This window comes from Salvelinus alpinus, chromosome 25 (genome assembly GCF_045679555.1).
Source record: "Salvelinus alpinus chromosome 25, SLU_Salpinus.1, whole genome shotgun sequence".
NCBI classification, from domain to species: domain Eukaryota; kingdom Metazoa; phylum Chordata; class Actinopteri; order Salmoniformes; family Salmonidae; genus Salvelinus; species Salvelinus alpinus.
The window spans coordinates 16,871,448-16,895,893 of NC_092110.1; the positions used below are offsets into that span (position 1 = coordinate 16,871,448).

A 24,446-nucleotide genomic window follows, 5' to 3' on the forward strand; every position below is an offset into this window, starting at 1 on the left:
TCTGTACTAAAATCACTCGCACCAAATATTTATCTGCTATTTATCTCCCAGTCAAATCACTCACCTTTGGGTTATCCTCTACTCTCTTCACTGCCTGAGCATAGGAAACTTTCTGCCCCACTCGAACTCTGGCAGTCTTTCTCTCACAGGGCACTTCGGATCCCCAGCTGCAATTTTGACACCGTGCTTTCTCTATCCCAACTGTACACTAAGAGATCATTTGATCCAACATAACTAAGTGTAACTTTTTGTCCTTATTGGTCACAATGTGATCCACTGGGAATGGTATGACGATATCCAATACTTCTTATATTTTCATTAAAGACATACCACTTTCTGATCAATGTAGTCTACACACAGTTGTAAACCCCGTATATCATTGAGACATCTGCAATGCATATATTAGCATATTACTATTGCTTGTCTTGGTTGGATCTTGAAGAGTGTATCATTCTCATTCTAGACGCCTGCCTGTACATCCCTCGCTTTGCTCACATGCTGGAGTTTGGGGAGAAGAACCATGAGGTGTCCACGACAGCACTGCGACTGCTGCAGAGGATGAAGAGGGACTGGATGCACACTGGACGGAGGCCATTAGGACTGTGTGGCGCAGGTAACCATGAGCAACAGTTAAATCCCACCACACGTTAGCACCACAATCACAGGTAGGCTAACCCTCATCATAAATAACAGAAACCACAGGGGAACCATGTCCACTGGTAATCCAAACTACAGGGAACTGTAATCCTAGGTCAGATTTGGCTACAATCACAGGTGATCTTTGTTCATAGGTTACCACTAATCACAGGTAACGCTAATAAGTAACCACAGGCTCCAATCAGCGACAGTGTACTGCAGTCTGTTCCCTACTTACTGGACCTGAACAGAACCCTGCTCGGATGTATTGCTGGCAAGACATCTTGAAACTGAAGAGCCAACTTCCCTGGGCATGTGGACATTTACGCTCCTATTTTCACTTTTCTCCCTTTCTCTCCTCTGCAGCTGCAATATCTGAATAATTAATTGCTCATCATTAATCATTGAGAGGATTCGCTTACATGAAGGATGGAAAAGTTTAGATGAGCTTCTTACTCAATAGGAAGTGAATGTGTGAGCGAGACTGTGGGATTGCTAAAAGCCGGCTACTAGAACGTCAGATGATTCAAACTGCTTGTGTAAAAACGGAACCGTACATCCGTCTTTAAACTGACATTGCGTTTTGTAACTGACTCCATGCACAGTAGCATGGGTTACTGTAAAACTGAATTGATGATTTATCTAATGACTTAGATTATCATTAATAGGGTATTATGACGTTATTACATGAATATTACACAACATTTGGTGAGTACATTTGTAAATATAAGTGCTGGCAAGGTGTGTGGGATGGATAGCGTGTTTCACCTGTGAGTTTGTTTGTATTCTCAGCCCTGTTGGTCGCTGCTTGCATGCACGAGTTCCACCGTACCATCAGTGTAGTGAAGGTGTGTGAGGCCACACTAAGAAAGAGGTGAGAGCTGCTTGAGAAGCACATTACAGCATCCTTCAAAGGAAATCTGATTAGCCTTGCGCGTTCTCACTAATCTCTATGAGGAGTACACTAACACTATTCTTTCTCATGGTTCAGGTTGAATGAGTTTGAGGACGCGCCCACCAGTCAGCTGACCATTGAGGAGTTCATCAAAGTGGATCTCGACCGGGAATGTGACCCGCCCTCTTTCATCGCTGGCCAGAGGAATAAAAGAATGAAGCTGGTGAGGAGGAACTGCCGAGAGGATACAACTGTACCGGCCTTGTTTATTTATCTTGTCCCGTGTTTTAACCTTTGTTTTGTCCCAATGTGGTACGGTTGTCTTTTTTTCATTCACATGCTGCTCTTTTTTTGTCTTTTTTTCTTCTAGCTTGAGGAAGAATTAGAGAAGAAGATTGGCGATGTTCAAGGTACCGTAATGATCAGTGTCTAGTCAAGTTTTAACTAAACTCTTCATTAAGTTCCAAAGAGTATAAAGTTAGAGTGGAGTCAGCAGAGTTGTTTGGGTTTTATCTCAACAGGCGAGATCCATGAGTACCAGGATGAGATTGTGATGGAGCTGGAGCAGAGCCGGCCCAAGTTGAGAGGGGATGTATGGGTCCTATGCAAAAACCGGTACGGCACGGATGGGTCCTGCTGCGCTCGCCAGCCATGCCAGTCCTCCAGCTAGAACCCCCTGTGGAGGAGGGAATATCTCCGTATTCTGCCAGTCTATTGTCGCTAGAGCCTGAAACTTCTCTAAATACACAAATGTTTTTTTTAGGTGACCAAATTTGATGATGTTCACTCAAAGTGCAAATGAGAATGTTATGACGCACCTTTGCTGTCTAACTGTAATGGGCTAAACTCTCTAACCATCTGCACCCCTCTAGCTGGTTGTGTTGCATTTTTTTCCACTGCATGGCCTTTAGCAGGGGAGGCTGCTGGCTGTCTGACTGGCAGGCCTGTTGCTCCTCTGCCTGGGCTGAGAGTCCAAATTACAACACACACACTGGGCTTTTATCAACACTAAGAGGGCTGTCATCATGATGATACTTTGACAGCTTAATGGTACCATAGGATTATTGAGGAAATAATTTTCTGCATCATGTCAGATAATTTTGCTGTCCGTTTCATGATGAAACGGAAGTACATGTCTTGTTCTTTTTCTCCCCCTCTCCTAGATCCCCTGGAAAAAGATGATGATGATGATGATGAAATATCTCTTCCTGGCTGGCAGGAGACGGAGGACGAGGAGCTGAAAGCTGTGGCCCAGCACCTCAACAAGGACCTGTGTGACCAGGTTCTCCCTGGAGAGGCGGAGGAAGGGTATGGAGAGAGGCCCGAGGAAAGACCTCCACGCAGAGGCCCATCGCTGGTCTCCCTCCTAGGGCCTTTGCCCACCGCAGCCAGCCTGGGCCTCCCAGAGTCCATCAGCAAGTGCACCGAAGAGGAGAAGGAACACGGTGAGCAAACCTGTCGCTTAAGGCGTCCGCATGCTTCAGTTCGGCTGGCCGCTAGCCGAAGTCGGCTAGGTGAACCGAACAAGTGTGCTCGCATCATAATATATGCACAAACTCTTCTGAACTGTTTCGGCTGGGAAGCATGCGGATACCTTTACTGTAGATGCTTTTTTTTAAATATATGCTGTTTGTTGCGTAGGAGATATTCCTTACTGCTACTTTCTCATTTTGATATTCCACTGTCACTCACGTCACCCTGTCTTCCATTTCTAGAAATGTCAAGATGTGGGGGTTTTCATAGGTGTGAGAGATGAAGAGTATGTTGACTCTCTCTGATGTGGTGAAGGGGATTGATTTTCATGGGAGTGGGCATCTGGGGAGTGTAGAGAGAAGGTGAAAGGTGAAGTGTTAGTCGAAGGAGGGGCTGGGTTAGTGTGCGGCCACTAAGACAGAAATGTCATCTTGACCTTCTATTGTCAGAAGAATGGATTTTAAGATGGGGTTGGTTTTAAAAGACGCACCATTCCGTGATCAAAATCGTCTTGAAACATATTCTTTAAAATTAACGGATCAAAAGGTTTTATTGACTGATATTGTCGTTGTACATTTATGTGGATCTCATCCTCCATGTCCGGAATGGGAAAAATCAGTACTAGCCTACATTTTGACACGTTTTTATATGCTTTTAATATGCTGCTCTTTTAACATGTGGCTGATCTCATAGTGAGAGAGGATGATTAAAGGAAACCAGTGTTAGTGTGTGTGTGTGCCTCTTTTTTGTTTTCATTTGGAGCTGTATCGCTGAAGATTGTTGATGCAGGCTGCCAGAGGTCTCTCAGGCCTGGCTAATTGTGGTGCGATTGGGAGGGGCAGAGGTTCAAGGGCTCCCCAGCTCAATCTTTAAAGCATTAAGTGGACAGAGTAGTACCTTGTCATTAGTGTGGTGTCTTTCATCCCCTGTGTATGTGTGTGTGTGTTCTGTTATGTTTTCGTGCACTGTTGGTTTGGGCACTACTTAAGAGGAAAGGGGGGAGGGGGTCCTATGAGAGCCTGTTCGTGCGTTTAAGACACTAAAGATTGTTTTAGTCCACTCAATCTGTCATCCATCCATCAAGCCTGTATTGAAAGGTGGAAACCAGAGGCATGGCTAGAAAGATTGTTACAATTTGAAGTGTTCCTCTAGTCTAGATTCCTTAGTCTCTAGACTCATTTACACTTGAGTCAGGAGAGCAGCTAGTCTTGGCATAGATTTGTGACTCGGCAGCCTGATGTCTATATCAGAGGTAGCACCACAGTTCTCAGAGTGGTGGGGAGATTTTTTTTTATCCTGATGGTAACCAGTTAAAATTCTGGAACCTAGTTGTAGAAGAGACATTGAGGGTTGCCCTGTTGCCTGGGCAAACTGAACTGAGCAGTCGGGCAACTTGAGCCCGCTCTAAAGTTTCCCCTGGTGATTTTATTTTCTGTTTACCATTATTCCCATATTTAAAGTGAAAGGCGGACAATTTGACAGCTGGGCAAGTTGACCCTGCTCTGTGGTTACCCCATTAGGCAGGTGATAAAAAAAAATTATACCTGAAAACAATAAAACTGCAAAGAATTCCAGTGACCTAAGTGCTCAGACGCACCAATAGCGTTTGGTGGCCGAGATCATGTGAAAAATGTTGGTGGTCAGATGTGACATTTGGTGCTATGTGTGCGAGTCTTAATAAAGTCCTACCCTGGGGTGTCGCTAAAGCTGTATGTCTTTTACCTACTACACCGAAAGCCTAAGTTTGCTCAGGACGAGCAGATTGCAAGCCACTATCCTATTGCGCTCGGGCTTGAGCTGTGATTCAATATTGAAAATAGAACCAAAGCGTAATTCCTCCCTGTTGTGTAATTAAGTGACTAAGTTATGGCATTTCTGCATGTAAACAACTTATCACATTTTTGGGCAAGTAACCATCATTTTGGGGAGCCAAAAAATACTGCTGACTTGCCTGATGGTCAAGTGCTTTTCAGACCTAAATGTCAATCCCTGTGTAGGGTATGACAGTGATTAATCACAGGGTTCGCTCAAGGTGCTAGAAGTGCTTGAAGTACTTATTTGGAGCCCCTGAAAATAATTTCCTCAATTTGGTGGTTGAAAACTTATTGCAATTATTGTATCCGAGTTCTTCTGCTCCAATTATAATTATCTGTGATTTTAACTTGTGATCAGTTTTTGTGAGAGATGTTGCCGCTTTCATTTGTTTCCCGCTGTTTCAGTTGACAGGTGTTAGGCTACTCTGTTGCGTTTTTTGCGTGAAAACCAAGTGCAGCTATTATGAGGACGACAACATTGAATGTTGGTTTCAACTTGGCTTTCCGTACAAAGCCTTGACAAAATTAACCTCTTTTTTTTTTTTACGTATGTAAATAAGGTATTTCTGTTATTTTAAAACCTGTTTTCGCTTTGTCATTATGGGTTATTGTGTGTAGTTTGAGGGGGGGGAAATAATTTAATCCATTTTAGAATTAGGCTGTAACATAACAAAATGTGGAAAAAGTGAAGCGGTGTGAATACTTTCCGAATGCACTGTATATGCTTTGTGTGCTTGCATCGGCCACATCTACAGGTAGGAAAATCACCATTCATGAATCCAATCTATTTACTCATGAAATCTCCACATTATTCTGACATTTTAGAATGTAATGATAATTTAAATGCCAACTTGCCAATGTCTGTACGAACCCTGAATTAGTTGTAAAATGGTTTTAATATGGGCTATGATGATGGGATCAGAGTGTTTCTAACCAGGTCACATAGTTAAATCCTGGCCCAAGGGAGGATGAAACCCCTGTCAAACTGCAGCAGCCTTGTACTTGTTCATATGAATTCTATTTAAAACTAGACTAACGGAGGGGTTTCCGTTACAGAGACAACTAGGTTGTTCCACAAATGAGTGCCTGTTGCGTCCCTTTGATATTGTAAGTAGAGATTGTGCACAACTATTGAAAAGCCGATATATTAAATGAAGTGCACTTTTAATATAGACCACATGGAAAGTGCAGTAAATCACTTTTTTTTATTTTTATGAATAAAGACTGTTTCGACATGTCCCTCTGCACCCTCTAGGAAGATTTTAACCTGCGTAACCCCAACATTTCTCCAAGTTTACACCATCACAAAGTCATTTCTGGCAATTTATTTATTTGATGGAGAACAAATATCATTTTAAGGTCAACGCTGTTACATAAACTGAACTCTCGTTTTAATATGGTGAAACTATTCCTTATTTCAATTTTATTTTTTCAAAAGAAACATTAAACATCTTGTAGTCAAACCCTAGTGTAAAAGGCAGGTGAGCTTGTTCTACCTTTTTTCTTTCTTTTTTTGCCATTTTCTGGTGTTTTGTTTTGGAAAACTGAGTGGGTTGGGCATAACACGTCAACCCCATCTTGAGATGGGAAATCAACATGTTTTATTAAGATGAACATTTTTGCTTTTTATGACCATGTTAAAATTGGGTGAAACAAAATGTTAATCAAAAAGCACCCAATATGGTGGAATGACCCAACTGTGACTTGAACATATAATTATCATGGCTGAGCTGGCTTTATGCAGGGTTGCATCATGTTGGCCTATGCATCTGTAATTAAAAAGTTAAGTCTAGCCTATTGGATTGAAAAAACCTAGGTAGCCTAGCAAACCTAAGTTTGAATATTAACCAAATTTGATCATATTCACATTTTCTCAACACAAATAAATTGGCTTAGGTTAGAAATGCATAACATTACCGCTTAATTTCCACTGGCCAGATGGGACAGTACACATACTGTAGGTAGGCTACAGTTCAGCAGACTGAAAAAATCCTCTACTTCTATTTGAAGTGAAAATTATGAATCGGACACTTTATCGATCGCAACAGCTCATGGTCCTCCTGGAATCAGATGTTTTTTTGACTCAACGGAGGAACGTAGTCAGAAAGGCTGATTGTCTTGCACGAGCTGTGTATGCAACTGGTTCACCTCTGCTCACAGGCAATGTGTATTGGAAGAGATTTCTGAATGTTCTTTGCCCAGCATACACCCCTCCAACCAGACATGCTTTATCTACTCAGTTGCTGGATGCAGAGGTCAAGTGAAGGTCAAGCAAATCATAGCGAAAGCAGACTGTATTGCAATCATCTTTGATGGGTGGTCGAATGTTCGTGGGCAAGGAATAATTAACTATCTCCACTCCTCAACCAGTATTCTACAAGAGCACAGACAAGGGACAACAGACACACCGGTCTCTACATTGCAGATGAGCTGAAGGCAGTCATCAATGACCTTGGGCCACCTCAGTCTGATGTTCAAGAGGTGGACATTGAGGAGGTCCAGGGAGAAGACATGGAAGCTTGAGAGGAAGACAACCAAAGCTTTAGTTTCTAGACTATCATTTTACAGATGTATGTTGAAAATGTTTTTGGGAGATGCGATGGCTCATTGGGGATCATTCAATATTCCCTTTTGTTGTTCAGTGAAATCACCCCATGTGAAGAGTCAACTCATTTAATTAAAGTTCAATTCATAACTAAATTGTTTTATTTCTATTGGAAGGATTTAATCATTTGCAATTGTCTACTTATGATAAAGTAAAAGGTTTATCTTTCTGTCCTCATATGATGTGGTAAATACAGTTGAAGTGTACATACACCTTAGCCAAATACATTTAAACTCAGTTTTTCACAATTCCTGACATTAAATCCTAGTAAAAATTCCTTGTCTTAGGTCAGTTAGTATCACCACTTTATTTTAAGAATTTGAAATGTCAGAGTAAAAGTAGAGTGATTTATTTCAGCTTTTATTTCTTTCATCACATTCCCATTGGGTCAGAAGTTTACATACACTCAATTAGTATTTGGTAGCATTGTCTTTTAAATTGGGTCAAACATTTTGGGTAGCCTTCCACAAGCTTTCCACAATAAGTTGGGTGAATTTTGGCCCATTCCTCCTGACAGAGCTGGTATAACAGTACGGTTTGTAGGCCTCCTAGCTTGCACACACTTTTTCTGTTCTGCCCACAAATTTTCTATAGGATTGAGGTTAGGGCTTCGTGATGGCCACTCCAATACCTTGACTTTGTTGTCCTTAAGCCATTTTGCAACAACTTTGGAAGCATGCTTGGGGTCATTGTCCATTTAGAAGACCCATTTGCTGCCACCCCCGTGCTTCACGGTTGGGATGGTGTTCTTCGGCTTGCAAGCCTCCTCCTTTTTCCTCCAAACATAACGATGGTCATTATGGCCAAACAGTTCTATTTTTGTTTCATCAGACCAGAGGACATTTCTCCAAAAAGTACCATCGTTGTCCCCATGTGCAGTTGCAAACCATAGTCTGGCTTTTTTATGGCGGTTTTGGAGCAGTGGCTTTGTCCTTGCTGAGCGGCCTTTCGGGTTATGTCGATATAGGACTCATTTTACTGTGGATATAGATACTTTTGTACCTGTTTCCTCCAGCATCTTCATAAGGTCCTTTGCTGCTGTTCTGGGATTGTATTGCACCAAAGTACGTTCATCTCTAGGAGACAGAACGCGTCTCCTTCCTGAGCGGTATGACGGCTGTGTGGTCCCATGGTGTTTATACTTGCGTACTATTGTTTGTACAGATGAATGTGGTACCTTCAGGCATTTGGAAATTGCTCCCAAGGATGAACCCGACCTGTGGAGGTCTACAATTTTTTTGTTGGCTGATTTCTTTTGATTTTCCCATGATGTCAAGCAAAGAGGCACTGAGTTTGAAGGTAGGCCTTGAAATACATCCACAGGTACACCTCCAATTTGACTCAAATTATGTCAATTAGTCTATCAGAAGCTTCTAAAGCCATGACATCAGTTTCTGGAATTTTCCAAGCTGTTTAAAGGCACAGTCAACTTAGTGTATGTAAACTTCTGACCCACTGGAATTGTAATACAGTGAATTATAAGTGAAATAATCTGTCTGTAAACAATTGTTGGAAAAATTACTTGTCATGCACAAAGTAGATGTCCTAACCGACTTGCCAAAACTATAGTTTAACAAGAAATTTGTGGATTGGTTGAAAAACAAGTTTAATGACTCCAACCTAAGTGTATGTAAACTTCAGACTTCAACTGTATATCCAATGCAAAAAAATCTACATTTAAATGGTAGTAATATTAATTTGCATATATTCCCAGTGGCAGACCACGTGTAACAACACCTGCACAGGATTGGTACATTCGAACATCCCACCTGTGGGGCAGCTACAGGATGGCAACTGCCCGAGTTACACCAGGAACGCACAATCCCTCCATCAGTGCTCAGACTGTCCGCAATAGGCTGAGAGAGCCTGGTCTGAGGGCTTGTAGGCCTGTTTGTAAGGCAGGTCCTCACCAGACATCAACGGCAACAACGTCGCCTATGTGCACAAACCTAGCGTCGCTGGACCAGACAGGACTGGCAAAAAGTGCTCTTCACTGACGAGTCGTGGTTTTGTCTCACCAGGGGTGATGGTCGGATTCACGTTTATCGTTGAAGGAATGAGTGTTAAACCGAGGCCTGTACTCTGGAGCGGGATCGATTTGGAGGTGGAGGGTCCGTCATGGTCTGGGGCGGTGTGTCACAGCATCATCGGACTGAGCTTGTTGTCATTGCAGGCCATCTCAACGCTGTGCATTACAGGGAAGACATCCTCTTCCCTCATGTGGTACCCTTCCTGCAGGCTCATCCTGACATGACCCTCCAGCATGACAATGCCACCAGCCATACTGCTCGTTGTGTGCATGATTTCCTGCAAGACCGGAATGTCAGTGTTCTGCCATGGCCAGCAAAGAGCCCGGATCTCAATCCCATTGAGCACGTCTGGGAACTGTTGGATTGGAGGGTCAGGGCAGAGGAACTTGCAGGTGCCTTGTTGGAAGAGTGGGGTAACATCTCGCAGCAAGAACTGGCAAACCTGGTGCAGTCCATGAGGAGGAGATGCACTGCAGTACTTAATGCAGCTGGTGGCCACACCAGATACTGATACTTACTTTTGATCAAATCAAATCAAATTTTATTAGTCACATACACATGGTTAGCAGATGTTAATGCGAGTGTAGCGAAATGCTTGTGCTTCTAGTTCCGACAATGCAGTAATAACCAACAAGTAATCTAACCTAACAATTCCACAACTACTACCTTACACACACACACAAGTGTAAAGGGATAAAGAATATGTACATAAAGATATATGAATGAGTGGTGGTACAGAACGGCATGGCAGATGCAGTAGATGGTATAGAGTACGGTATATACATATGAGATGAGTACTGTAGGGTATGTAAACATAAAGTGGCATAGTTTAAAGTGGCTAGTGGTACATGTATTACATAAAGATGGCAAGATGCAGTAGATGATATAGAGTACAGTATATACATATCAGATGGGTAATGTAGGGTATGTAAACATTATATTAAGTGGCATTGTTTAAAGTGGCTAGTGGTACATTTTTACATAATTTCCATCAATTCCCATTTTTAAAGTGGCTGGAGTTGAGTCAGTATGTTGGCAGCGGCCGCTAAATGTTAGTGGTGGCTGTTTAACAGTCTGATGGCCTTGAGATAGAAGCTGTTTTTCAGTCTCTCGGTCCCTGCTTTGATGCACCTGTACTGACCTCGCCTTCTGGATGATAGCGGGGTGAACAGGCAGTGGCTTGGGTGGTTGTTGTCCTTGATGATCTTTATGGCCTTCCTGTGACATCGGGTGGTGTAGGTGTCCTGGAGGGCAGGTAGTTTGCCCCTGGTGATGCGTTCTGCAGACCTCACTACCCTCGGGAGAGCCTTACGGTTGTGGGCGGAGCAGTTGCCGTACCAGGCGGTGATACAGCCCGACAGGATGCTCTCGATTGTGCATCTGTAGAAGTTTGTGAGTGCTTTATGTGACAAGCCGAATTTCTTCAGCCTCCTGAGGTTGAAGAGGCGCTGCTGCGCCTTCTTCACAACGCTGTCTGTGTGGGTGGACCAATTCAGTTTGTCCGTGATGTGTACACCGAGGAACTTAAAACTTTCCACCTTCTCCACTACTGACCCGTTGATGTGGATAGGGGGGTGCTCCCTCTGCTGTTTCCTGAAGTCCACAATCATCTCCTTTGTTTTGTTGACGTTGAGTGTGAGGTTATTTTCCTGACACCACACTCCGAGGGCCCTCACCTCCTCCCTGTAGGCCGTCTCGTCGTTGTTGGTAATCAAGCCTACCACTGTAGTGTCATCCGCAAACTTGATGATTGAGTTGGAGGCGTGCATGGCCACGCAGTCGTGGGTGAACAGGGAGTACAGGAGAGGGCTCAGAACGCACCCTTGTGGGGCCCCAGTGTTGAGGATCAGCGGGGTGGAGATGTTGTTACCTACCCTCACCACCTGGGGGCGGCCCGTCAGGAAGTCCAGGACCCAGTTGCACAGGGCGGGGTCGAGACACAGGGTCTCGAGCTTGATGACGAGTTTGGAGGGTACTATGGTGTTAAATGCTGAGCTGTAATCGATGAACAGCATTCTCACATGGGTATTCCTCTTGTCCAGATGGGTTAGGGCAGTGTGCAGTGTGGTTGCGATTGCGTCGTCTGTGGACCTATTGGGTCGGTAAGCAAATTGGAGTGGGTCTAGGGTGTCCGGTAGGGTGGAGGTGATATGGTCCTTGACTAGTCTCTCAAAGCACTTCATGATGACGGAAGTGAGTGCTACGGGGCGGTAGTCGTTTAGCTCAGTTACCTTAGCTTTCTTGGGAACAGGAACAATGGTGGCCCTCTTGAAGCATGTGGGAACAGCAGACTGGGATAAGGATTGATTGAATATGTCCGTAAACACACCAGCCAGCTGGTCTGCGCATGCTCTGAGGACGCGGCTGGGAATGCCGTCTGGGCCTGCAGCCTTGCGAGGGTTAACACGTTTAAATGTTTTACTCACCTCGGCTGCAGTGAAGGAGAGCCCGCAGGTTTTGGTAGGGGGCCGTGTCAGTGGCACTGTATTGTCCTCAAAGCGGGCAAAAAAGTTGTTTAGCCTGTCTGGGAGCAAGACATCCTGGTCCGCGACGGGGCTGGTTTTCTTTTTGTAATCCGTGATTGACTGTAGACCCTGCCACATACCTCTTGTGTCTGAGCTGTTGAATTGCGACTCGATTTTGTCTCTGTACTGGGACTTAGCCTGTTTGATTGCCTTGCGGAGAGAATAGCTACACTGTTTGTATTCGGTCATGCTTCCGGTCACCTTGCCCTGGTTAAAAGCAGTGGTTCGCGCTTTCAGTTTCACGCGAATGCTGCCGTCAATCCACGGTTTCTGGTTTGGGAATGTTTTAATCGTTGCTGTGGGTACGACATCGTCAATGCACTTCCTAATGAACTCGCTCACCGAATCAGCATATTCGTCAATATTGTTGTTGGACGCGATGCGGAACATATTCCAATCCGCGTGATCGAAGCAGTCTTGAAGCGTGGATTCAGATTGGTCGGACCAGCGTTGAACAGACCTGAGCGCGGGAGCTTGTTGTTTGAGTTTCTGTTTGTAGGCTGGAATCAACAAAATGGAGTCGTGGTCAGCTTTTCCGAAAGGGGGGCGGGGGAGGGCCTTATATGCGTCGCGGAAATTAGTATAACAATGATCTAGGGTTTTCCCAGCCCTGGTAGCACAATCGATATGCTGATAGAATTTAGGGAGTTTTGTTTTTAGATTAGCCTTGTTAAAATCCCCAGCTACGATGAATGCAGCCTCAGGGTGTGTGGTTTCCAGTTTACAAAGAGTCAGATAAAGTTCGTTCAGGGCCATCGATGTGTCTGCTTGGGGGGGAATATATACGGCTGTGATTATGATTGAAGAGAATTCCCTTGGTAGATAATGCGGTCGACATTTGATTGTGAGGAGTTCTAGATCAGGTGAACAGAATGACTTGAGTTCCTGTGTGTTGTTATGATGATCACACCACTTCTCGTTAATCATAAGGCATACCCCCCCGCCCCTCTTCTTACCGGAAAGATGTTTGTTTCTGTCGGCGCGATGCATGAAGAAACCAGCTGGCTGCACCGACTCCGTTAGCGTCCCTTGAGTTAGCCATGTTTCCGTGAAGCAGAGCACGTTGCAATCCCTGATGTCTCTCTGGAATGCTACCCGTGCTCGGATTTCATCAACCTTATTGTCAAGAGACTGGACATTGGCGAGTAGTATGCTAGGGAGTGGAGCGCGATGTGCCCGTCTCCGAAGCCTGACCACGAGACCGCCTCGTTTGCCCCTTTTTCGGCGTCGCACAGGGTCGCCGGCTGGGATCAGATCCATTGTATTGGGTGGAAGGCAAAACACTGGATCCGTTTCGGGAAAGTCATATTCCTGGTAGGAACGATGATGAGTTGACGTTAATCGTATATTCAGTAGTTCCTCCCGACTGTATGTAATGAAACCTAAGATTACCTGGGGTACCGATGTAAGAAATAACACATAAAAAAACAAAATACTGCATATTTTCCAAGGAACGCGAAGCGAGGCGGCCATCTCTTTTCGGCGCCGGAAGTAGATTTTGACCCGCCCCCACCTTTGTTCAGGGACACATTATTCCATTTCTTTTAGTCACATGTCTGTGGAACTTGTTCAGTTTGTCTCAGTTATTGAATCTTATGTTCATACAAATATTTACATGTTAAGTTTGCTGAAAATAAATGCAGTTGACAGTGAGAGGATGTTTCATTTTTGCTGAGTTTAAAAAGTTGCTAGATCTAATCCCCAAGCTGACATGGTAAAAATCTGTTGTTCTGCCCCTGAACAAGGCAGTTAACCCACTGTTCCTAGGCCGTCATTGTAAATAAGAATTTGTTCTTCACTGACTTGCCTAGTTTAAAAAAAAGGTTGAATCATTAAAAAAGATATAATTTTGACTGAAAAGTGTTGTGGCAAATGCCTGCTCGCCACACGTTTGCCGGCGGCCCTGGTCTACACAGTTTTGTCTTAAGGGAGCACTGTCCTGTACCATTTAGAGCAGGCATTGATTGAAGTGCTTTCATCCAGGCACTTAATCCAATCAATGACTTTTGGCTGACCTTAACTGCCTCACTGAGCAAAGTCAACCTCTGGCACTTTTTAAACGGCTCTGCTTTTATGGGCTGGGAATGTCAGCACTCCGCAAGGGACGTTTTAAAAGTGTTGGCTTCTGAATGTAGGTGAATCTTATCTAGGGTTGCAAAGGGAAGGGTATACAGTATTACTGGTGACTTTGTATGTTTTACCAGTTAAAAACCTGATGAGGACCAGGGGGTGCTATTTTCACTTTTGGGGAAAATCGTATGATATTTAAACGGCCTCGTACTCAATTCTTGCTCGTACAATATGCATATTATTATTACTATTGGATAGAAAACAGTCTCTAGTTTCTAAAAGCGTTTGAATTATTTCTCTAAGTGAAACAGAACTCTTTTTACAGACATTTTCCTATCCGGAAGTGAGATTTCCAAATGCGAAGTCTCTCTTTAAGACCTTGTCTATAAAAGGGCATGTCACTTATGACTGTAGAAACACGTCATACACCTTCCCCTGGGTGTCATGCGGAAGTGAGAGCAGAAATGAGTTGATTATCTCGTTCAGGGGTTGTATACAACCTCTTGGAGTGAGAAGTGCGCACTTTATTTTTTTTGGAAGGCGCGAAGTTGGATCTGGAGTAGCCTCCTGGAAAACCGTCGTTATAGGTGAATATGATCTCTGGCTTCGATTTTATTTGATACATGTCACAATATCATCCTAAAGTATGTTTTTTCAATATACTTTAATTATATTATTGAAATGTATTCTGGACTTTAGACGTGATGCGACGCAAGAATTTTGTCAAGACGGAGAGGTTAGCACAGCACGGCCAGTGTGCTTGCTAATTCAAGAGGGAAATCGTTCGTTCTGGTTCCAAATAAAGACGGTTCTGAACAAAGGACCCCTTGGAGAACATTCTGATGGAAGATCAACAAAGATAAGGACCCAATTTGGGATACTATTTCATATATCTGTCGAACTGTGCTATCGCTAGCGTTTGACTAGAATCAATGCTGCTGTGTGTTAGCTATTGTAGTAAGCTAATATAACGATATATTGTGTTTTCGCTGTAAAACACTTCAAAAATCGGAAATATTGGCTGTATTCGCAAGATATTTGTCTTTCATTAGCTATCCACCATATATTTTTCTGAAATGTTTTATGATGAGTAATTAGGTAGTTGACGTTGGTGTCTGTATTTACTCTGGCTACTCCCATGCGATTTCTGACTGTAGCTATGATGGTAGCTATGATGGTAGCAGTAATGTAAAACTGATTTATAGCTAAAATATGCACATTTTTCGAACAAAACATAGATTTATTGTGTAACATGTTATAGGACTGTCATCTGAGGGAGTTTTTTCTAGGTTATTTAGGTTGGTTCTAGGTTAGTTAGGTTAGCTTTGTGCATGCTACTTGCATGCTACCGTTGCTGTGAAAAATGTCTGTCTGTCTTTTGTATTTGGTGGTGAACTAACATAAATATATGTGGTGTTTTCGCTGTAAAACACTTCAAAAATCGGAAATATTGTCTCTATTCACAAGATCTTTCTCTTTCATTAGCTATCCACCATATATTGTTCTGAAATGTTTTATGATGAGTATTTCGGTATGTCACGTTGGTGTCTGTAATTATTCTGGCTGCTTTCGGTGCAATTTCTGATTGTAGCCGCAATGTAAACTATGATTTATACCTGAAATATGCACATTTTTCGAACAAAACATAGATTTATTGTATAACATGTTATAAGACTGTCATCTGATTAAGTTGTTTCTTGGTTTCTTTGGTTTGTTCTAGGTTAGTTTGGTTGATTTTGATTTTGCTACCTGTGCTGTGAAAAATGTCTGTGCTTTTTTCTATTTGTTGGTGAGCTAACATAAATATGTATTGTGTTTTCCCTGTAAAACATTTAAAAAATCGGACATGTTGGCTGGATTCACAAGATCTGTATCTTTCATTAGCTGTATTGGACTTGTTAATGTGTGAAAGTTAAAAAATATCTAAAAAAATATTTTTTGAATTTCGCGCTCTGCCTTTTCAGTGGAATGTGGGAGGAGTTCCGCTAGCGGAACGGGGGGGTGGTACAGGTTAACTATCAGAACTTTTGTAACTTGAATGTTTTTTTTATTTTATCACATTACATTTTGGGTACTTCAGATTAACACAGGTGTCTGTAATTATCTCTGGCCCTCTGTGTGGCCTTTATATATTTAGTATCATCAACTTAGTGAATACCATTGGTGTTTTAATATGAGGGTTTCAGCATGATTTTTTTTCTTCTAACTTTTATAAAAAGTGTCCCATGTCTGTGTTTTGGCACAACTAGTGGCAGTTGTGAAAAAATTAAGTAGTTGGAAAAGTACGTTTATGACAAATGCCGTTGTTGATTTGGATGCTTTTTTCATTAATTAGGCTATTTCCTCTTGAACCATATGACCTATCCACTGCAAACTCATGGACAATATGGACACAGATATAAAACGTTAGCCTGCCTTCCTTTCCTTTTTCTCTTTAATGTTTCACCTCTATTCTCTGAACATTCTGGTAACTTTGGTAAATTACCGGTAGTTTTGTAATTCTAATCTCAGCACTTCCATTTCAGTAGTTGATTGCCCAGAAACCAAACTCACGCCTCGTTTTCCCCACATCTGTCAGGTGTTGATAATCATTAGTCACCCAAGGACTGAAGTTGTGCATTGCTGCCAGTGCTTAAAGCCATTTGTAAATAGACTCACCCAAGCAGAAATCCTGCCTCTCCAATTCTAAGACTACAACTACTACTCTGGACACTTATAGCTAAACCTACCAATTTATAACAACCTGTGTGTGAGAATGTCTTACAGCAGATCTAACTGAGCAGTGACGGGAACGCCATTTCTTCATTTTGGCTGTTAAAATATATATTTAGAAGCTATTAAAGGTGGAATAGAATCAAATGTTTACTGCATCAGCAGCACCACCCATGTGACCGACCTACCAGAGCTAGCCTTAAAAAAAATGTAGTCCATTGTAAACACCACAGCTTTTCTATCCTCCTTCCCATTTAACAAAAAGGCAATCATAGAGAGGTCAGATGGAGCTAACCTCCACCCACACATACACACACCCATCCTCCGCTTAGTCATTACACTCTGTCTCTGACAGCTATGGATGCCTCAATTCCACAGTGAGAAGGCGAGATGTGGGGTGTTTACAATGCTTGGGGGCGGTACAGTAGAACTGGGGCCAGCTTGACAGATGGCTGGATGGCCAGCCACTCTGAGAATGGTGTGGTGGGGTGATGACTGATGACAACACAGAGAGATGCTAAAATGTGGAAGAAATAAAAAGATTCTAGTATTTATTTTAAGCCTCTGTCTCTACAGGCCTACTACACTTTTTCAGCAAGTCTCACAAAGCCCTTTTCTGAATGTGAACAGGCTGAAATATGTGTGTTTTCTGAAGAGCTGCAGTAGTGTTTCCTAGGCTTAGTGAGATGCTGCATCATAGTCTCTGACATGTCATCTGATAGAGTCCTGACTGGACATGATCTGTCTCCCTGGCCTGGGGAGGGAAGGGAAACGGTGTGTCTGCAGCTCCCAACCTGAGTGGAGATGACGGCAGCCGTTTACCATGCAGTAGCAGGAAAGCATATGCCTCAGGCTGTTATATCACGCACGCCACACACACAAGAAACCAGATTGGTGGTTTCCAGGACATTCACCACAGAATGACCTTGATGCAGTATAGGGTCAGAAGTAGAACTGTCCCCAACAAAAACAAATCTTAGTTGACCGAGAGTCGACTGTTCTTTCAACCAGTCAATTGGTCAACATTTTTAAACGTGTATTTTTCCATATATAAAGACTACTATACTGAATAAAACTACTATACTGAGCTTGTCTGATGCTTTAAGCACTGCAATTAAAAATGAAGATGCACATGTTACTAAAGAGGTAGCCAGATATCAGTATAGCCTAACCAGAAGGGGAAAAAACCTGTTCCCGACCGTCCCCCTGACCCTCCTCCTCCAGCTGTTTGCCGTTAAGCTCCTGAATTTGCCTGTAACCGGCTACACCAGTGGTCGGCAACCTTTTCCATTTGGAGTGCCAAGTTATTGTATCATTTCTATTGATCTGTGTGCTAGTTATGATTTTCATAAGCACATTTTTGTGGAACAGTTTAATTTAGAATAAAGTCTCGAAGTCAATGTCATGTGGTTAATCAAAATGATATCTAAATGAAAATGGTACAGATCTAAAATTGACTTCTATTGCCATTATGTGAAAATAGCTGACATAAAGCCAACAAATAAATACATTGCAGCCTGCAGATAGAAAATATCCGGATAAAAAAATAAGTATCCTTTAAATCACAATGGCTACGCATGGCCTGTCTGCAAGGAAGCCTTTGAAACTGTCTTTTCATAAAATTGATTCTTATCAGAAAAAGATAACCACACAGAATTCAGATATGTTAAAGGCTTGGGAAGGATAATGAAGTGGGCTGTAATGCCTGGTGGATCCCTGTCTCCCAAGGTTGAGTACTAGAGATGCGCTCAATATGATGAACCAGCACAATGCCCTGCCCCCAGCAGCACTATCTCTCACTAGCTCCCTTTCGATCTCCCTCCGTCTCGATCTCTCTTGCACTCCTTCCCTCTCTGGCTCAGTGCAGGGGCCCAGGCATGAGGAGCAGGTGGCTGTGTGGGAGTAGGGTCTGTCTGGGCTCTGTCAAGGTTAGGGAGGTCACATTTTAATGGGTGCTCTTCTCCTCGCCTCAGCCTGGCCTGCCCCTGTCAGTCATGGAGAGTATTACACTTTTTTTATTTTATTTCCTCTGCTCTCCTTGTTTGGTTGTCTTCAGGGCAGAGCTGCCATGTAGTCTATTTGATACGATTGCTGGTTCTGAATGGAAACTTTTGAGAATGATGAGGCTTGTCATGTTCTCAGGTTAAGGGAAAGGCTGTGTTTGATATGCTTGGAGCAGTGTTGTTGGGAACATCAAGGTAGTCTTGAAGTCTGGGTAATGGTGATCCACCGTGAGCAGCACCATGTCACTAGCTGATTCATCCTGAGGATCACACAAACTCTGGAGAGTCTTTTGTTTCCTGGGAAGAGAGCGGAGAGGAGAGGAGGATGCAGGTGAGAAGGAACGGCAGACACAAGCACCGATGGTCCCTGTCATTTGCTGAACCACACTTTTTTTCCGCTCCTCTGAAGACTGAAATGAAATATGGGCTCAAGGAGATCAATGAACTTCAGCGATGCTCTTCTTCTTTCTCTTTCTCTCCATCTTCAAAAGGCTCTCTCCACCTGCTAGGGTTTGTTCCTGAGGGCATGTTTCTTTTCTTTATTTATATCAGTGAAGCTTTGCGGTGTAGCGTCTAATCTCTGACCACATCACAGGCAGGCCGCCTGAGACCGAGCAGTGCAGGGGAATGGGGATGGGGTGAGCCATCAGTTAGGCCGCCTGAGACCGAGCCGTGCAGGGGATTGGGGTGGGGGTGAGCACGAGTCAGGTTACCCATATCTGAGGATCTGGACAGAATGGGGTGTTTTTAACTTGCCCACACAATTGATGATCTGACAGTGGTCTATTCCTCCGCTTCCTCCTCTTTGCCTCCCTCTCCCCTCTGTGGCGGATTGAGAGTGCATTCCAGAGTGCTCCAGGGGGAGGGGAATCTGCTGGAAAAGAAATGTTCCCTGGAAAAGGAAAGGCCCAAGAAATCCTGGGGCTCATGGCATCGATATGCAGGGTGTGCTGTGCCTTGTACTGGGATCTGGGGGTACTTGAGGTTCTGCCAAAACTCCTCAGGCTCCCGTCAGCCAGCCCAGGCCTAGGTGCTGGGGAGGGGCAGAGCGAGACTGTAGAAACCAGTTTTTTTCCCAAAACAATCTCCCACTATGATATCATTTTTAGTAGGGTTTTATCAAAGGAGAGTAGAATGTGTAAATTGTAGAGATGGAACGATTCACCGAAATACATCGGTCCCTGTTCAAATGTATAAGATATGGTCTGCGGGACCCCAAACCGATTCATTGGTCAGAATATCGATTCAAACGTTATGAATCACCGGTTCACTTTTTCTTTTTTTTGTTGCTCAAATTACTTTCTTTCTACCTTCTGAAAATAGCTCTTTTGTAACAACTGCATCCTCCAGTGTCAAAGTAAGCATGTAATTGTGTTGACACTCATTAATCTATAAGTCATTTTGCATGCCTGACAACCTCAGTTTCGCATGCTGACCAACGAGCGGTAGGCTTATTCCTAATCTGGCACAGATGTGCGTCACCTTCAGCATTCAAATGTTTGTAGAAATGGCTTAAGCAATATCAGGCTTTATTTGTTGAGTGACAACCAATGTAATTAGCTACGTTATTTTAATCAAATGCACTGTTGAATTAAAACAGTGGTAAAATATATATTTTACCCCTTTTTCTCCAATTTTGTAATATCCAATTGGTAGTTAGTCTTGTCCCATCGCTGCAACTCCTGTATGGACTCAGGAGAGGCGAAGGTAAAGAGCCATGCGTCCTCTGAAACACGACCCCGCCAAGCCGCACTGCTTCTTGACATACTGCTCACTTAACCCGGAAGCAAGCTGCGTTGGAGGAAATACCATACAGCTGGCGACCGAAGTCAGCGTGTATTTGCCTGGCCGCCACAAGGAGTCGCTAGAGCGCGATGGGACAAGGACATCCCAGCCAGCCAAACCCTCCCCTAACCCAGACGACGCTTGGCCAATTGTGCGCTGCCTCATGGGTCTCCTGGTCACGTTCAGCTCCGACACAGCCCGGGATCGAACCTGGATCTGTAGTGACGCCTCTAGCACTGCAGTGCCTTAGACTGCTGGCCACTCAGGAGTACCCTGAATAATGTTTTACCGGAATAAAAGTAGCCTAAGCTAACAATGGAGAAACAACTCATCTGACTATAGCCTAAGTACTGATCGCGGCTTACATTATATTTTATTTCCATTTTTCAGGTTCACCATCTGCAATAGTTTTGCTTGAAAAAAATCTGTATATACAGTGGGGAGAACAAGTATTTGATACACTGCCGATTTTGAAGGTTTTCCTACTTACAAAGCATGTAGAGGTCTGTAATTTTTATCATAGGTACACTTCAACTCTGAGAGACGGAATCTAAAACAAAAATCCAGAAAATCACATTGTATGATTTTTAAGTAATTAATTTGCATTTTATTGCATGACATAAGTATTTGATACATCAGAAAAGCAGAACTTAATATTTGGTACAGAAACCTTTGTTTGCAATTACAAAGATCATACGTTTCCTGTAGTTATTGACCAGGTTTGCACACACTGCAGCAGGGATTTTGGCCCACTCCTCCATACATACCTTCTCCAGATCCTTCAGGTTTCGGGGCTGTCGGTGGGCAATACGGACGTTCAGCTCCCTCCAAAGATTTTCTATTGGGTTCAGGTCTGGAGACTGGCTAGGCCACTCCAGGACCTTGAGATGCTTCTTACGGAGCCACTCCTTAGTTGCCCTGGCTGTGTGTTTCGGGTCGTTGTCATGCTGGAAGATCCAGCCACGACCCATCTTCAATGCTCTTACTGAGGGAAGGAGGTTTTTGGCCAAGATCTCGCGATACATGGCCCCATCCATCCTCCCCTCAATACGGTGCAGTCGTCCTGTCCCCTTTGCAGAAAAGCATCCCCAAAGAATTATGTTTCCACCTCCATGCTTCACGGTTGGGAGGGTGTTCTTGGGGTTGTACTCAACCTTCTTCTTCCTCCAAACACGGCGAGTGGAGTTTAGACCAAAAAGCTCTATTTTTGTCTCATCAGACCACATGACCTTCTCCCATTCCTCCTCTGGATCATCCAGATGGTCATTGGCAAACTTCAGACGGGCCTGGACATGCGCTGGCTTGAGCAGGGGGACCTTGCGTGCGCTGCAGGATTTCAATCCATGACAGCGTAGTGTGTTACTAATGGTTTTCTTTGAGACTGTGGTCCCAGCTCTCTTCAGGTCATTGACCAGGTCCTGCCGTGTAGTTCTGGGCTGATCCCTCACCTTCCTTATGATCATTGATGCCCCACGAGGTGAGATCTTGCATGGAGCCCCAGACCGAGGGTGATTGACCGTCATCTTGAACATCTTCCATTTTCTAATAATTGCGCCAACAGTTGTTGCCTTCTCACCAAGCTGCTTGCCTATTGTCCTGTAGCCCATCCCAGCCTTGTGCAGGTCTACAATTTTATCCCTGATGTCCTTACACAGCTCTCTGGTCTTGGCCATTGTGGAGAGATTGGAGTCTGTTTGATTGAGTGTGTGTACAGGTGTCTTTTATACAGGTAACAAGTTCAAACAGGTGCAGTTAATACAGGTAATGAGTGGAGAACAGGAGGGCTTCTAAAAGAAAAACTAACAGGTCTGTGAGAGCCGGAATTCTTACTGGTTGGTAGGTGATCAAATACTTATGTCACGCAATAAAATGCAATTTAATTACTTAAAAATCATACAATGTGATTTTCTGGATTTTTGTTTTAGATTCCGTCTCTCACAGTTGAAGTGTACCTATGATAAAAATTACAGACCTCTACATGCTTTGTAAGTAGGAAAACCTTCAAAATCGGCAGTGTATCAAATACTTGTTCTCCCCACTGTATATAGTCATTTTTAGATATACAGTATAAAGTTGATCATTTCATAAAGAGGACAGCAATCACTTTTGCTACCCGCACTGACTGCATGGTCGACGCGGGAGAAGTCGTCCTCAACTTCCAAACACTCTAAATCATGAAACACGCTGAAAATCTCACTGCTGATAGGTACTTATCACAGTGGGAGGCCGTTCCTTCTCTTGCTACAGCAAAAGCGGTACCTGCTGCATGCCGACCCGGTAGCGACAAACCTACCGATTTTGTACTTCTAGAATCGCAATTCTTGTCAATGGCCAACAACTTGACTTTGAGACAGAGATCACGAACCCCCACGTGGGGCAGCCAATACATTTTTTATAAATTGGCAATTTTCTACGTACATTCACAACTGAGCCAGTCACACTTCATATGCAATGTAGGCTATGGGATGGTAGCTAGCAAAGTGCACAGACGCAATGCATATGACACAATATACTTCCTCCAAGCTAACAAACCACTGTAGCTAGTATTGACATTATAATTAAATTACAATGGATTAGCAAGTTTCCATGAAACAGCTGACAAGTTAGTGCAGTGTAACTGTTGTGCTAGCTAGCGAATATGCTAACGTTAGCTAGCTAGCTAAACATTTGGCTATGGGCTGGCAGTATGGTATTATGGAGAGTGAATTCAATTGTTTCTAAGTCATCTTTCTAGGTAACGTAAACTCACTCACTTTTGTACATCGCCTTGGTCCGTACAATTTACCTTATTTTAGCACCCCCAAAAACGTAATACTTCCAGATCAACTGTAATTTCAATACCATTGTAAAGCACAATTTCTCCCCTTTCCAACAGAATTCATGCCGAGACCTTCACGCGGCCCATTTCTGCATAATTCAAGAAGGCAATGAGCTCCTTCGGGTCTTTTTAAAAATGGCAGGAGGGGAAGCAAAACTAATGCGTGATAGTGAGAAGGAGAGGAGATGTGTGAGAACTACTTTTTTTCACTATATCTGTCCAACTTATCACCTTACCGCCTCTAAAATGTAAATAAAACACTAAAGAGTTTATATAATGTGTCATTACATACCTATTTGAAGGTTTGTGTCGAATTTGAATTGGGTATTTAGGGCGGTGCTAAAGTGATCTTCAGAAGTCAACAGCGGCTTTGAAAGTCATGATGCTTGCAGTGTCGACGCAAAAAATGCCTAGGTATCCCCCGCTTACCCCCGTCACTGTCCATTTCTTGTTTTTAAACGATGAGAGAAGTGCTACACCTGGTGGAGAGAGATTGTAAGACAGAAATAGTTGCTTTATGCGTGCTGTACGTTACGGCATGACACGTCACGATGTAACGGAGGGTCAGTTTTCTCAACTTTTCTCCAATACTATAGAGCCATTACCATGTCGATCAATGCTTAAATAGAAACGTAGTTCACACCCCAGATTTTGAAGTCAACACAGTAGCTACAGTCCCATTTAGTTTTCTTTGTAGCCTCGTTTGAATGTCGCGGTTGTGCACATTTGTACGGAATGGGGTGAGTTTACATTAGTTATCTAGCTTTGGCATTCCGTCTAGTATCATCAAGGGCTTTCTACAAAATAGCAACATTTAGTGCAAATACCTTGGAATCTAGACCATAAGTAATATGCACGGATATGCTTTGCCAAACAATGCTACTGCCACTTTCTGTTTTGGAGTATTTTAACAAGGCTGAGTGGCTGACGACTTCCACATTTTTCTGTATGAACACAAAAGAGCTTGACTGCCGACACTGTCCAGAGCTGCTAAGTACGATTCTAGCATGTACACTCCCCAATTTTTTAAAGATGCAAGGCCATTACACAACACAAAACGATACGTTAATGAAAGCTCTT

General features: G+C 43.4%; 1 pseudogene; it reads left to right on the top strand.

Moving 5' to 3' along the window:
• LOC139553489 (transcription factor IIIB 90 kDa subunit-like) overlaps window positions 1-24,446 on the top strand; it is a 57,815-nt pseudogene that overhangs the window by 16,143 nt on the left and 17,226 nt on the right.